Genomic DNA, 16,001 nt, shown 5'->3' on the forward strand with positions numbered 1-16,001 from the left:
GGACATAAAAAGGAAGTGACCTACCTATGTATAGAGTGGGAACAGTGACACTGCATTGATTGAGAGCCAGTAACCCAGCTAATATATAAATATTGCAAGTAACTGCTATATTTGGTCCTATTTGGGAGGCGGGTGGGATATGACACTATTAGGTGATGTGTATTCAACTGTTTTTGAAAACAATAAAAAAAATATGAAAAAGAAAGAAAAGTGCTGCCACATCATAGCAGGGCTGCTATCTTTTAATGGCTGGATTACTCTGTGATCTTCACTACTTGAAATTTCACTTTTTCATTCCAGCACTTACATAATTGAGTGAGAGGCCTCTCCTCTTCCAACTCTTCATCACCTTCTGTGTCTCAAACATTTGCACCCTTATCACATCATGTTCATAGCACACACACATAACCAGATCATCAACTAACAATCCTTGGGTGGGTCGTAGGAACCTTAAGTACTGGGACGATGAAGAGAGAATAAAAGCAATGGAGATTACTGGTAAGTAATCCAGCCATTACACCCTCAAATCCTTCCTTATCCCTTTCCTCACTTAACTGAAAAAAGAAGGAAAAAGAGCAGAGAAAATCACTTCCTGAGCCCTATGGAAAGCTGTGTCCACTGTGAAACACAACCTGGGCCCAGTTGAAGCACCATCTGATCCTCAAACACCCTCAGATACTGAGGGAGACAAACAAGAGAATTAAATTGCCTAATTATATATGCAGTGGTAATAGCTATGAAAAAGAAGCCCTTCGGGGACAAAAGCTTCTCCGAGACCTCTACTAAGGGTTCAAATGTAGGAACTGGAAGGGCTGGCAAAATGCAAGGCAGATTTTCAAGCAAAAGTCAGCCTCTGTACCTTTTGTCTCAATGAAGAAAAAAAAATGAATAATCTTTTAACCAAAGTCTCAAAGTATGATACACCTCCGACAGGAAAGAAAAGCTTTAAAAGATGCCCAGTGTAAACACAAAGTAGTCACTAACAAATCTTCATCAATGTTATTTTGTAAAAATTGGAGCATATTTTATTGAGTACATTGTACATAGAATACCTTGTTTGAAAGTAAACCATGAGATGATCATAGTATTTTTAGGTGGACAGCCTCCAATACGCTTGACCAAGCCGCACAGCATGTACCCTAACCCTTAAAAGTATATGTTTAATTGGTTTACTCCCAACTGGTAAGTTACCTTCTAAACTGTTTGTATACTCTAGTTATGTGGCACAAGGATTACCCAGGGCCTGTAAGTTAATTGTCCCTTGTGGACTGAAACACTGATTGTGCCACCAAGAGTGACAAAGTAAAGCCTGATCACCAGACCACCACTGACGATTGGCAGAGTAGTTTTTAAACTGCTAATTCAACTTTGCTATTTAAACCAATGGCAAAGGAAAATGTCCCTACCTACACAAAAACAATCCTGCCCATAATGCAGACACCCTTGCTCTGTACGGCAAGGGTACCTGCGTTGCCGCAAGGAAGCACGAAGTGTGCCAGCACATAGAGTGAGCAGAAGTGCTCCATAGCTTTCAAAACGTGGAGCATTTTTGCTCTCTCTCTTTCAAGCAAGGCAAAGCAGCAAGTTCCCTTGCTGCGCCGCTTTGTGTGAAATAATAGTAAATGTGGCCCATATGCCTATCCGTTCCCTGATCATCTGCTCCTTCACCTGCTTGTCATCTCCTGTTCCCCGTCATCATGCAAACTACAATCACATGCTTCTTTTCAGTACCCCTGGTGCCCACCTTCCTTCATCTGCCAGCCCACACCCTAAACCCTGTCCCTTCCTGCACACTACAGCCAGAAATGTCATGATTTCATGTTCCAAACATGAGGGTGGCTGCTCCTTCGCCCCTCATTGCTTTCTGTGTCCCCCACTTCCCTTTTCATTTTCCAGTTTCTCTGTAATCGGCTCTTGCTTCTGAAGCAGGGCACTGGTAAAATGCATTGTTATGCAGTTTTCTTAGCAGAAATCTGCAGTGCTCACTAGACATACCCAGATGGTGGAGTTAAGAACAGTAGATCTAAAGCTATGTATTCTCACCTTCAGTGGCTGTGGATATCCTACAGTCCATATATTTATGACCTCAATATTCTAACATTTAACCACTTATGACCACCCAGGCCCTAGGTACGGCATCAGCAGACAACCACAAGGACACGAGTCCTCAGGAGTGAGATTCAGGGTGTTCTGGACCATAACCTCTGCTACAGGACTTTGTATAAGTCAATGTGACCCTTGTGAATGATCATGTGTAAGATTGTGCTCTAAGTGAAAATCGTACCCAGTGAGTAAGACTGCACATCAAAGTGTGGGATCACACTCCATGAATGAGATTGTATACAAAGGTATGAGATGCGTAGCCAATGAGACCAAGGCATTAGACATACACTCAATTAATGACAGTGTGTTCTAAGGCGTAACACTAACCCTTGTGAGTACATTTATGCGCTGAAAAGTGAACTGCACACCCAGTGATGACACTGTGCCCCTAGTTGTGAGGCAAAGGCTCACGCTAAAAGAGTGTGAGCATGACTCGCATCAACTAGTAAGGCTATACTCCAAGCGAAATTTGCAAGCATTGGTACACAAATGAATAAAGGCTCTGGCCCAAGATATGAAATGATTAAAGAGTGCATTTCAAAACAGGAAACTGCAACCTAATTAGTGAGGCTGTACACGTTTCCCTGTGATGTTCCTCTGCCCTCGATACCCCCACGTCCATCCCCTATGGTGTAGTCACTTTAATGATGATACAGGATAGTGAAGAAAAATAGAAGGGTACTGAAGGGAGCCAGTAGGCACTATAGGACTTTAATGCCCAATCAGCTCTGTCCACATTCTCAGATGATCATTAGCTACTGAAGCAAGATTAGCCTGAGATTTGTAAGAATGGTGGAATCTCAACAAGACAGAACTCAAGAAGGCATGTAAGTCTGAATGAGCATGCAGCAGGGTGTGGACAATCTTCCAAAAAAGGTCAATTCACACTTGATAAAGGTTGCGAGAATCCTATGACCATGACTCATTGCAGTAGTTTTGGAATAGAAGTGACTCCCACCTTTCTAATGACTCCTGAAAATATGTGAAAGAGACAGGGGCATATCCAACAAAGTAACAACACAAAGGTGAGTGGAGCATGGATCCATGGGATCGGATTCTAAAAGATGACACAGAGGCCCTCATTCCAACCGCGGCGGTCAATGACCGCCGGGTTGGTGGACCGCGGGAGCACCGCCGACAAGCCGGCGGTGCTCCAATGGGCATTCCGACCGCGGCGGTAAAGCCGCGGTCGGACCGGCAACACTGGTGGTCTCCCGCCAGTGTACCGCCGCCCATTGGAATCCTCCAAGGCGGCGCAGCTAGCTGCGCCGCCGAGGGGATTCCGACCCCCCCTACCGCCATCCAGTTCCCGGCGGTTCTCCCGCCGGGAACCGGATGGCGGTAGGGGGGGTCGCGGGGCCCCTGGGGGCCCCTGCAGTGCCCATGCCAATGGCATGGGCACTGCAGGGGCCCCCGTAAGAGGGCCCCGCCAGTATTTCACTGTCTGCATAGCAGACAGTGAAATACGCGACGGGTGCCGTAGCACCCGTCGCACCTTCCCACTCCGCCGGCTCGATTACGAGCCGGCTTCATGGTGGGAAGGTCGTTTTCCCCTGGGCTGGCGGGCGGCCTTTCGGCGGCCGCCCGTCAGCCCAGGGGAAAAGTCAAAATACCCGCCGCGGTCTTGCGACCGCGGTACGGTATTTTGACGGCGGGACTTTGGCGGGCGGCGGGTCCGAATGAGGGCCAGAGTGTAGGAAGTTGGCTCTGTATAGACTATCTCAAAGTGAGAGATAGTGTGCACAGAGTCCAAGGGTTCCCCTTAGAGGTTGATAGTGGCAAAATTAGATAATTCTAATGCTCTATTTTGTGGTAGTGTGGTCGAGCAGTAGGGGTATCAGAGGGTAGTGTTAAGCATCTGTTGTACACACACAGGCAATAAAAGAGAACACACACTCAAAGACTTACTCCAGGCTAATAGGTTTTTATATAGAAAAATTATCTTTTCTTCATTTATTTTAGAACCACAAGATTCAAAATTCAAGTAAATACATAAATTGTAAGGTACTTGGCATAGGTAAGTATAGAACTTTGAATTAAGACAGTAATGTACACAGTTTGGTCAAAACTGTCAATAAGCTATTTTAAAAGTGGACACTGCAACAATCAACAGTTCCTGGGGGAGGTAAGTATTAGTTAGTTTTTCAGGTAAGTAAAGCACTTACAAGTACAGTCTCCGGGGCATAGGCAGCCCACCTCTGGGGGTTCAAGTCAACCCCAAACACCCAGCAACACAGGGCCGGTTAGGTGCAGAGGTCAAAGTAGGGCCCAAATAGCATAGGATCCTATGGAGAATAGGGGTGCTCCAGTTCCAGTCTGCTAGCAGGTAAGTACCTGCGTCCTCGGGAAGCAGACCAGGGGGTTTTTGCAGAGCACTGGGGGGGTCACAAACAGGCACACAAAATACACCCTCAGCGGCACAGAGGCGGCTGGGTGCAGTGTGCAAAGTAGGTGTCGGGTTGTAGATAAAAATCAATGGAGAGACCCTGGGGTCACTCTGGCGTTGCAGGCAGGGCACAGGGGGGCTTCACGGGCCAGCCACTGACTGGGCAAGGATGAGGGCCACCTGCTGGTCACTCCTGCACTGGCAGTTGGTTTCTCTCGGGCCTGGGGGCTGCAGGTGCAGTGCTTCTTCAAGGTGTCAGTTTCCTTTGTTACTGGGCAGTCGCGGTCAGTGGGAGCCTTCGGATTCTCTCTGCAGGCATCGCTGTGGGGGTGCAGGGAGGTCATCTCAGGGTGTCCACGTCGTGGGAGTAGCCTGGGGGTCCTCTCTGCAGTGTTGGTTCTTCTGGACACAAGCCGGGGCATTGGGTGCAGAGTGTTGGGGACTCATGCTTCTGGAGTGAGGTTGGAGTGCCTTTAAAGATGGTTGTTTCTTGGACAGATATGCTGTCTACAGGAGTTTCTTGGTCCTTTGGGTGCAGAGCAGTCCTCTGAGTCCTCAGAGGCCGCTGGTCCCCTGGATGCATCAATGTGCAGGTTCTTTGAGTCTGGAGACAGGCCGGTAGGGCTGGGGCCAAGTCAGTTGTCGTCTCCGTCGTCTCTGCAGGGCTTTCAGGTCAGAAGTCCTTCTTCTTCATGTAGGTTGCAGGAATCTCATTTTCTGGGTAAAGGGTCGCGCCTAAATACTCAATTTAGGGCTGTGTTTAGGTCTCAAGGGCAGTAGCCAATGGCTATTGTCCTTGAGGGTGGATACACCCTCTTTGTGCCTCCTCCCTGTGGGGAGAGGGACACATCCCTAATCCTACTGGTGGAATCCTCCAAAGCAAGATAGAGGATTTCCTAAGGCAGGGGTCACCTCAGCTCAGGACACCTTAGGGGCTGTCCTGACTGAAGGGTGACTCCTCCTTGTTTTTCTCATTATCTCCTCCGGACTTGCCGACAAAAGTGGGGGCTGTGTCCTGACGGGCAGGCATCTCCACTAGCTGGAGTGCCCTGGGGCGCTGTAATTCCAGGCTTGAGCCTTTGAGGCTAAATACCAGGTGTTACAGTTCCTGCAGGGGGAGTTGTGAAGCACCTCCACTCAGTACAGGCTTTGTTCCTGGCCACAGAGTGTCAAAGGCACTCATCCCATGTGGCCAGAAACCCGCCTGGATGTGGCAGGCTGGCAGAAACTGGTCAGCCTAGCACTAGTAGTTGGACTGGTATACAGGGGGCTTCTCTAAGATGCCCTCTGTGTGCATTTCTCAATAAATCCCACACTGGCATCAGTGTGGATTTATTGTACTGAGAAGTTTGATACCAAACTTCCCAGTATTCAGTGTAGTCATTATGGAACTGTGGAGTTCAGGTTTGACAAACTCTCAGAACATATACTCTTTATGGCTACCCAGCACTTACAATGTCTAAGAATTGGCTTAGACACTGTAGGGGCATAGTGCTCATGCAACTATGCCCTCACCTGTGGTATAGTGCACCCTGCCTTAGGGCTGTAAGGCCTGCTAGAGGGGTGACTTACCTATGTCACAGGCACTGGGTTGTGGGCATGGCACTCTGAGGGGAGTGCCATGTCGACTTAGTCTTTTTTTCCCCACCAGCACACACAAGCTGTGAGGCAGTGTGCATGTGCTGAGTGAGGGGTCCCCAGGGTGGCATTATACATGCTGCAGTCCTTAGAGACCTTCCCTGGCCACAGTGCCTTTAGTATCAGGGGTACCATTTACAAGGGACTTATCTGTGTGCCAGGGCAGTGCCAATTTTGGAGACAAAGGTACAGTTTAGGGAAAGAACACTGGTGCTGGGGCTTGGTTAGCAGGGTCCCAGCACACTTTCAATCATAACTAGCATCAACAAAAGGCAAAATGTTAGGGGGGTAACCATGCCAACAGAGGCATTTTCCTACACAGAGCCATCACCACAACAGTGTGAGGAGAAAAAGACTCAGCGATACTGGACACATGAGGAAAAAATCATAAGTAATACCATAGATGCTATTGCAGATATGACATTGCAACTTGGCATATGATGCACAGGAGATGAAATGTGAAAAGTAGAAAGGGCTGATGAAATTACTTCAGCCATCATAGAAACCAAATCATCACCTATATCAGATGCTTGCTTCAGACAACATGTAAAACAGAGTGCATGACTCAGTTATGGAGCATACAATACATCTTTCAGAAAAAAAATCTTCATCTGAACAATATCTGGAAACCCTCCAAATGCCTTTGTGTTCCCCTGTGTGCTTTGAAATATTAACAGCTGTTCTGGTGACCAACTATTTGAAAGAGGCAAATTCAATTTTCTTTTAAGAAATAGCAATACCTCATTGGATGCTGAGTGGAACCGTCCCCGAGCTACGTTAGAAGAAAATGTAAAAAAGACAGGAAACGCTCTATGCATTATTAGCTTTTTAGGTTTCAGCAACTGCAAAAACTCTTAAGGATCCAAAGGGAAATACAGGGAAAACATCTGAAAAACACAGGCCAAAAGGTCTAACATACCAACACGTACAAGAAAAATGTGTCCTGCTGGGAAAAAAAACGATGTTATCTTAATAGTTTTGGAACTAGGATTCCCCTCTGCCAGTAAAAGCATAGGTTGAATAACCTATAGAATTTGGAAATAAAGGCCCAAGCAATGGCAATGCTGAAGATATGAATGGCAGTGCCAGACTCCCTCCAATCTCCAATTATTTCACAATTTAATTCAGGCAAAAGACATCTCATTGCTTGGTAAAGTCACACCGTATGAAATGTTCACACGTGAATATGCATACCCGGCTGAAACCTACAAGGCTATCCAGCCACTCGAGGAGGGCCAAGGAATCTTAAAAGTAATAAAGATCATTCTGGTTAAGGTTTTGTTAGATCCATTCCTCAGATGCGCTGAAGCTAAAGAGCAGAGAGACATATTTACTACATCGCCAGCTTTGGAAGGAAAGTAATCTTGGACTACTTAATAGCTCAATAAAGTCTTGAATCAAGTGTAGCGACGTGGATTTACTGAATACTACTCTCCAGAATGTTATAGCTGGCTTGTGGCCCATTTATTGTTGAGCAACCAAATGTAGAAATGTTGCTTTAACTCACTACTGTGTGATGAACTAAGAAAAGCTTAATCTCCCCAGAAATACTTATTCACACAGACACAACTGCTGAAAGTTAGAACAAGTGCAGCAGAATACAGGAGAAATGCCTAACCAGTCCACAGTCCTGTCAGAAAACAGGGGAAGATTCAGAAAACTGTTTACAGCTGACGACTCCATTTACAAATGACTGCTATTCACACAAAAGGGACGCCTGCCAATATTAAATGGTTTTAACACTGGATATAATTATACAGTAATATAGCATACTTAAGGGGTAAGGAGTGGGGTTTGCCCTGCAAGTTTGTGAGTGCCTTCCACAACTTCTACCATCAGTTTACGGTCTTCCACAAACTCCGACCAATCCTTTTCCATCCTGGAAATGATTAGCATTAGTGCCACTTTTTTGGCAAAGCCACAATGCAAATATAAGTCGAGATTTACGAAGAGATGCAAATTAGATTTGCATGGCTCTGGGTGGGATTTTCCCTGTGTCAAGGAGATGTTCCATTGGTGGAGCATGGACGTTCCCACACGTCCACCCATGAATTTGGGTGCGTTCCCGGATTTACTAAAGTTAGTAAACCTGGGCATGCGTCAAAGAGCTATGCTGTCCTGAACCAGACATAACAAGGAGACGTATTATTTCTACTCGTTACTTCCTCTTTCTATGCGTGCTGCACTCTGAAGCATTGGTTTTGTGCAGGAAGGTATCCCTGCACAATCCTGCCAGGGTTTGGTGGCTGCCCTGCACCATGGTGCAAGGATGCTTGCATTGGCCCTAGGGAGCACACAGTGGTAATGCGTCATATCTTAATAGATAAGGAGCATTTCTGTTGACTCATTTTCACACAACGCAACGCAGCAACTTTGCGTGATGCCCTGTACTGCATGAAAAATTTGTAATTGATTTGCCTCCGAGTGCGTTGCAGGATTAGAGTATGATCTGAGTGTGCCATATTTGTAATATACGGTCCACTGCAGATACTAAATTCGATTTTGCTGGCTTTCTGCTTAACGAAGTAAGGAAGTGTGACTGGGCAAGTTTCCACTGTGCATACACTGATCCTTCACTACATTTTTGTTAGCTCAGTGGCATCATACAGACGTGTTCGAGCATCAAGAACGAATATTGTACGAAAGCAGCGGAAACATGCAAACACCTTACTTTGCATGATCATTTGTCAACTGTCAGCAAGATGGTTTGAAATGTAATTCATACAGAATAGAGGGGGTGTTGAACAATTTATTAAAGCTTTTTGAAGTAATCAAATAGAGTTAGAGAGGTTAAGCAGTGTTACTAAAAGTAAAACAAAAAGATTTAGGAGGAAGGGTTGTTCATGGCATCAGAGACATTGCAAGAATTTGGAAGGCCCTAGGGCAAACATATTTTGGGGGGCCGTGTTCAGAACATCTTTGAATTCAGGATCCAATTTCAGTGTTTTCATGCCATCTTTGTCTGGGTCACTAGCACTGCACAGGCACACTAGTCCAAATTCTAAATGTGTTTCCATTAATATTCATGGATAGTGATGTGTGTTTTCAATATTGTAATATAGCAGCAGCTAATATTGCAAATAATCTCTGTGACCCATTGCCATTTCCCGTGTGTGAGGTTCAGTTTTGTTGTAATAGGAACTTTGGTGGTCATTCTAACCCTGGCGGTAAAAACCGCCAGGGCGAATGACCGCGGTAGCACCGCCAACAGGCTGGCGGTGCACCGCTGGGCATTCTGACCGCGGCGGTTCAGCCGCGGCCAGAAACGGAAAGTCGGCGGTGTACCGCCGACTTTCCGCTGCACTTGAGAATCCTCCATGGCGGCGGAGCGCGCTCCGCCGCCATGGGGATTCTGACACCCCCTACCGCCATCCTGTTCCTGGCGGGTCTCCCGCCAGGAACAGGATGGCGGTAGGGGGTGCCGCAGGGCCCCTGGGGGCCCCTGCAGTGCCCATGCCGATGGCCGATGGCATGGGCACTGCAGGGGCCCCCGTAAGAGGGCCCCAAAAAGAATTTCAGTGTCTGCCTAGCAGACACTGAAATTCGCGACGGGTGCTACTGCACCCGTCGCACTCCAGCAACTCCGCCGGCTCCATTCGGAGCCGGCTTCATCGTTGCTGGGTCTTTCCCGCTGTGCTGGCGGGCGGCCTTTTGGCGGTCGCCCGCCAGCACAGCGGGAAAGCCAGAATGGCCGCCGCGGTCTTGTGACCGCGGTGCGGTCATTTGGCGGTAACCGCATGGCGGGCGGCGACCACCGCCCACCGTGGTTAGAATCACTGCCATTGTATGGATGTTGGGTGGTGTTGAAAAACATAAATACATTTCTCTGCCAAATCTCTGTAGAAGACTCCCACACGTAACTCGTATAAAAATATAAATGAAAAGAAAATGGAATTTCAAACAAGCTAGGTTTAGGAATCATTCAAGTTATCAGGGCAGAACTGTGTAGGAATTAGAGCCTGATCTATCAGGGCCCTTTCTGAAAGGCTGGGGCCCTGGGACAGATCCCGCTTTGCCCATGCCTTAAAACGTCTCTGCATGGCACAGGAGTGCGAGCTCTGGTTATGAAAAGCTGCAGCAAGGGAGATAACCAGAAATCCTGCAGCTGTGTCTGGGAGCAACCAGGAGGCGTGAACAGCAGTTAAGGTGCGAAACATGTCTGGGGATTGTCCTCTCTTTATAAGGTGCAGAACAAAACATTCAAATGTTTAATGTGGTGGTGGGGTGGTACCCCCTCGGTTTGCTCATGGCACTTCAAGCATCACCTGGGAAATACTATGAAGGGGCCATTCCATCTCAAATTTCTGAGGGCAGATCCTCCCACACTCCCAGGAGTTGCAGACACATCCCAATCGTCTAACCCGTTACGCCTGTTATACTGCGGCAAATCTCCAGGATTCGTCAGCAGTCCCGCAGTGTATGAAGGAGCTTTCACACCCCCATCATAGACCCTAAGATATCCAGCATTGTCAACTTTCCTGATTTTCAACAAGGATCCTGTGTAATAAGCTCTATTATCTATCTTTGCCTGGGCCAGTCTAGATCCAGTGCTTGTTGCCACTTCACGGGTATGCAGACATGCCTCCGCCCAGTTAACATCATCCAGCACCCAAGGTCTTGCTCCCATTTATCTTCAAGCCTATCAAGGGGCGTCTGGCTGTCATTGACAAGTATGTAATATATTTAGGAGAGTGCGCATCTATGAAGGCGAGCCACCAGTAGCTTGTATTCCATTGAGGATTCAGCCTTTATATAATGAAGTTTTTATATTTGGATAGCATGTGTTGAACCTGAAGATAATTAAACCTTTGGGTTTCTGACAGGACAAACGGACATCAGAGCTCCTCGAAAGCTATTATACCCCCGGACTCCAGACATCTCCCAGTTTGGATATTCCGAGAAGGCCCCACTGTTTAAAGCCCTTCAATATACCCAAGTCTGAAGCAGACTGAAATTCAAGAGGAGGGTCTCCAGTGTTAGCTTTCCCGCCCAACCTGTCCCTCGGTACCTCACAAGTTCCAAAGCTTGTATGTCTGCCCTGATACCTCACACTTGATGTGAGCTAAAGACCCAGCCATTGATAACTATTAATTCAGAAGCCCATTAGTATTTTTGGAAATTTGAAAGGGCGTTACCCACATCATAGGGACTCCAGCAGAGTTGCCATTGCTATCCTATGTACTTTTCCATCCTTTAAGGAGGTCCTAAGCGCACTGCCTACTTTTTGAAAGAAGGTACAAAAATCCCTCCCATGCACGGTGATTGGGATTCCCTTTCAATGTGTCACACCAATTTTAAACTCCTCCAGGGGTGTCATTGGATTCTGGCATCAGAATTCGTTCTGCTCCTCTATTCACAGGTACCTAAATCTTCGTGTGAATATCAATAGACTCCCTCAGTCTTCTTGTGGGTCCAGTCTGTGAGGAGAAACATAACTGACTTAAACCAATTTATCAATAAACCTGCATATTTCCCAAATCTGTTGATCGAATCCAGGATCCTAGGCCCTGAGTACTTGGGGTCTGCTACATACAGGATGTCATCCATGCAAAGGGAAGTAATATATTTTCAGTTTGGATCCCATTTGAGCCCCCTAATTTGTGCATCCATCTGCACCAATTGTGCCAACGTCTTCAGTACCAAGACAAACATGGGGATAGAGGACACCCCTGTCTCATTCCTCTACCAACCAGAAATATTTGTGAGACATTACCATTCACCTGTACTATGGCCACTGGGTCCTTCTATGTTAGGTAGACCCATGCCCTAAACTCCAGGGTAGAAAACATTTTTGGAGGGCAGGCTGCAAAAACGGCCACACTAGCAAATCAGATGGCTTTTTGACATCCAGAGCTAGTGGAGCTGCTGTCTCTTGGATAGTGTGTACTTTTAAGAGACATCCATACAATCGGCTAAGATTGTGCCTGGTCGACCTATAGGGCATAAATACTGACTGATTCTAAGTGGATTAGTTTGTCAATTACAGTGTATAGTGGATTAGTCAACACTTTGGCCATGATTTTTGCCCTGTACAAGGCACAAGTCTCCCCCGGTTTACCTTGTTATGTGTCAGAACTATACCTGCTGCTCTCAGATGAACAGAAGTCTCCCTCTTAACACCCACCGCAGTAAAGGTGTCTAATGGGTTCTGCCAATCTGACTCCCAATCTCCTTATTCAGGTAGTAGGTCGTGGGATCCCTCGTTAAACTATTTAATCTCCTCCACAATTCCCTCTACTTTAATCTCTTTTTCTAGTGAGTCTCTAACCTATTGTGTCAGTGAGGGAGCCTGCATATCTGCAAGGAACCCTTCCAGGTATATCTGCAAGTGCGCACCTAAGGCTTTATATAGTGCTTCAAGGTAGTGTGGAAGTTCCTGTATATTTTCAGCTGCAGAATCCAGTTCCCCTGTATTCAGTCTGATGCCCCTTCTCCATCTTTGTCTCTCCTGCCTTCTGGACACCCATGCTATGAGTTTGCACAATTTATTGCCTATTTCATTTAGCCAGTGTTAGTTTCCCCTTGTCTCACTTTCGACTAATAGCCTGTATTCCCCTGCTAGTGTGATTAGGTGTCCAATTTCTTCCATGAGCCCGGCCGGCTGCTCTGCCTTCCACTCTTAACAACGCTCGTCAAAGTCTTGCTCTGCTTCCTGATATGGCGGACATCTGCTGAAACAGCCTGCCTCCTAATCTCTGATGGGTATGCCTCCCATTGAGTGACTATGGTATGTCTCAGGCACCCAGGTTTCTCAGTTTCCACTTCACCTACATCCAACCTACACCTTGCTGCCACGCTAAGTGACACCAGTGTGGTACACAGTGATGAGTGGTCTGAAGTTGCTGTACAGGAGGTGGGGGGTGGGAAGGGATGTGTCCAGACGTCCAGTAATCCCAGGTCTCTAATCTTTTATCCTCTATAGTGTGGCCTTTACTAGCAGTGAATCAGTCAAGACTCTCATTTAGGGTCAGACTGAAGTCACACCTTTAATAAGTAAGGTGACTTGAGAGCTGCAGGAGCAAAGCACCTAACTGCTCAACGACCGTGGTTTGTAAGCTCAGTGAGCGATACACAAACACCATTGTGTGCTTTTCTCAGTTCCGTCTGCCCATGAGTGTAGTTTAGCATCAGCCACGGTCTATTCTTGTGGGTTTAACTGTGATGGAGAGGGTTCTGCAGACCATGATACCAACTCAATTGGAGCTCTTTATTAAACCAGAGTGGACCAGCGCCTAATGTTTTCCTCTGCACGGAAAACCACAGTTTTTACTGAGCTTATGCATCTCTTGGAGCAGAATCATATCTGGATTGTGTCGCATGAGAAACGTTGTTACCACCCTTCCTTCTACCTTATGGCCCAGGTCACTCACATTCCAAGTTGAGCTCAAATTTCCTGTCAAGGTCCCAGTCATTGTCAGTGAGATCTTTTTGAAGCAGTGAAGCAGGAGCCCCTCAAGCAGTATTAGAGACCCCTTGTCATGTATATTTCTGCCCCAGGTAAACTGTGTATTAGCTTTCATCCCCCCATTCCTCACCCTACTGCCTCCAGCGACGGGCTTCAGACTACCTACCTTCCCAATGCCTGAGGTGCCTTTCACTCCCTTGTTCTAAGTTGAAAATTACACTAAACTTACAAAGTGTTACCACATGTCAGTATTACCATTCTCTCCCTGCCGGGTCTCACTGCCAAGTGCTCTGGTCTCCTTATTCAGCTACTATGATGAGGGTCCAACATTTATTACGTCTTTTATTCAGTTTAATTGGAGAATGGTCAGTCCTGTATGGTCAGGTTTCCTTCCTTCTCCTCTTTTTGTTTTCGGGTCTTGATATTAAGAGACTTCTGGGAGCCTGGGAAACAATTGTTGTTTTTTCCTACAGACTTTTCACCATCCTTTCGAGTCCCAAGCCTCCTCTCTGGAATGGTGCAGAATCAGGTTTTACCCTTGGGGTCTCCAAAAAGTGTTCAGTTGAATTCCCCTCCGCCTACTCTGGTACTCCCAGCAGGCGCAAGCTGTTACTCTACAACCTATATTCTGCATCCTCAGCTCTGATGTGCAAGTATTGCGCGATCATTTTGAGATGAATGCACCCCTTCAGTATACTTCACTCCTGGGTTTAGCCTGACCAGGGCTTTCCACTGGACAAGGGAGTGGTTGCACTATTTTCAGGATTTTCTCTAGTCCAATAGTCTTTCAATGCCCTTGAGGCTTGTACCCCCACATCTTCGCAATGGGTCTCATTCCCCCTCAATACTGGATTTTATGGGGATGCTTTCCACCCCAAACACATTGAGAGCCTCTAGCGGCGGGCCTGCTCCCTTTATTACCTCTGGCACCGAACTCTTCCTCATCAGCGGGCCTTCCTGGGTGCCACAATCTATGTTCAAGCCTGAAGGGTGATTCCCAAGAGAGTCCCAAGCAAGCCCAGTATTGGTTTGAGTTACCTTCTCTTCATGGGGTGAGACAGGCTCCTCCTTTTGAACGGTGTTGGTGTCTCACAACCCTATTGTCTGCCCTGTGCCAGGTTCCAATGACAGACCTAGTAACAGAATGCCAACTGTATTTCGACATCCACAATTCCGAGACCAGAGACCAAGGCCAATGGGTCCCCATTTCAGAGGCAGTAATAAATCAGTCGTGCACCACTTTTCTTGCTTTTCACCCCCTTTTTTACTTTCAAAGTAAAGTCTTAGTCGAGGTGTCCTAAACTAAAAAAGGATTTCTCCTAGGTCATCGTGGATGATGAAAATTCCTGATTATTAGTAAGGGGCATGCTTAAGGTTTCTGTTTGTACAATCTTTGCACATTTCATTATGATAAATCTGCAGAATGCTGCAATTCCAATTTCTACTCCCCCAACCTATGGTGTGAATTTGTCAAAGCAATGCTAAATGAGGGAACATTTCCAGACTCATTAAAAACTGGTCAAATCACTCCCTTTTAAAACATACTGGTCAAATCACTCCCTTACCCTATCTAGACCCACACTATGTTCCATATTGTTATCCAGTGACAAACCTTCCATAACTAGGACAAATATTTTTAAAATGTGTCCATATTCGGCTCAACAAACATATTGAAGACAAGATTCTCACTCCAAACAAATATGACAGCATTAAAATAGCCATCTAAAGGCCATCAATGGAATTCACTCAACGGTAGACTGAGGGTTTGCTTGCTAATCCTGTTGGACTTATTGGTCACATTCGATATGCTGGATCATGATTGTCTCTTGCAGATTACGGAGCATGACACACACAAAGAAGAGGTGGTACTGAGATGAACCGCTCCCTTTCTAATGAATGGAAGACATCTAGTAAGGATTACTTATGGAGTTCCACAAGTGGTGTTCCACAAGTCTCAATCCTTGCTCTGACACTCTTTAACCTGTACCCCTCCGAATTTGTAGACAATACCCAAACACACCTGAAACTCTCCTCTATTTAAGATCTGAATATCATCAAGATTTACCTTCAAAGTTCAAAACTGGACTACTTTCCATACTCTAGTTCCCTTTGAGTGGTTATTCAACTGTATTTGGCCCCATATTTATCTTCTGATCCATCTCAACTTGCCCTTTGTGCTGTCTTGGCCTTTGTGGTCCCCCAGTTGCCTAAATGCTTGACCCTTTCGGTGTCAGTACTTAAGGTTTTGCATTTACGTTCAGTTTTAAAGTGCTTGCAAAGTTTTTTAAGTTTATACGTAATTTGATGTAGCGCTGCATCACCAATGTTTTATGCACAGTACGCTGATAACCTCGGGTTGAGTACACTTTCTAAAAATGTAGAAATAAATTAATATATATAGATTCTGTTGAGAGCTGACAGGACAGCAAAGGGCTCCCACATGTGCAGTAGCCCCGTGACCCAGAACTG

Source organism: Pleurodeles waltl, chromosome 9, assembly GCF_031143425.1.
Source record: "Pleurodeles waltl isolate 20211129_DDA chromosome 9, aPleWal1.hap1.20221129, whole genome shotgun sequence".
NCBI classification, from domain to species: domain Eukaryota; kingdom Metazoa; phylum Chordata; class Amphibia; order Caudata; family Salamandridae; genus Pleurodeles; species Pleurodeles waltl.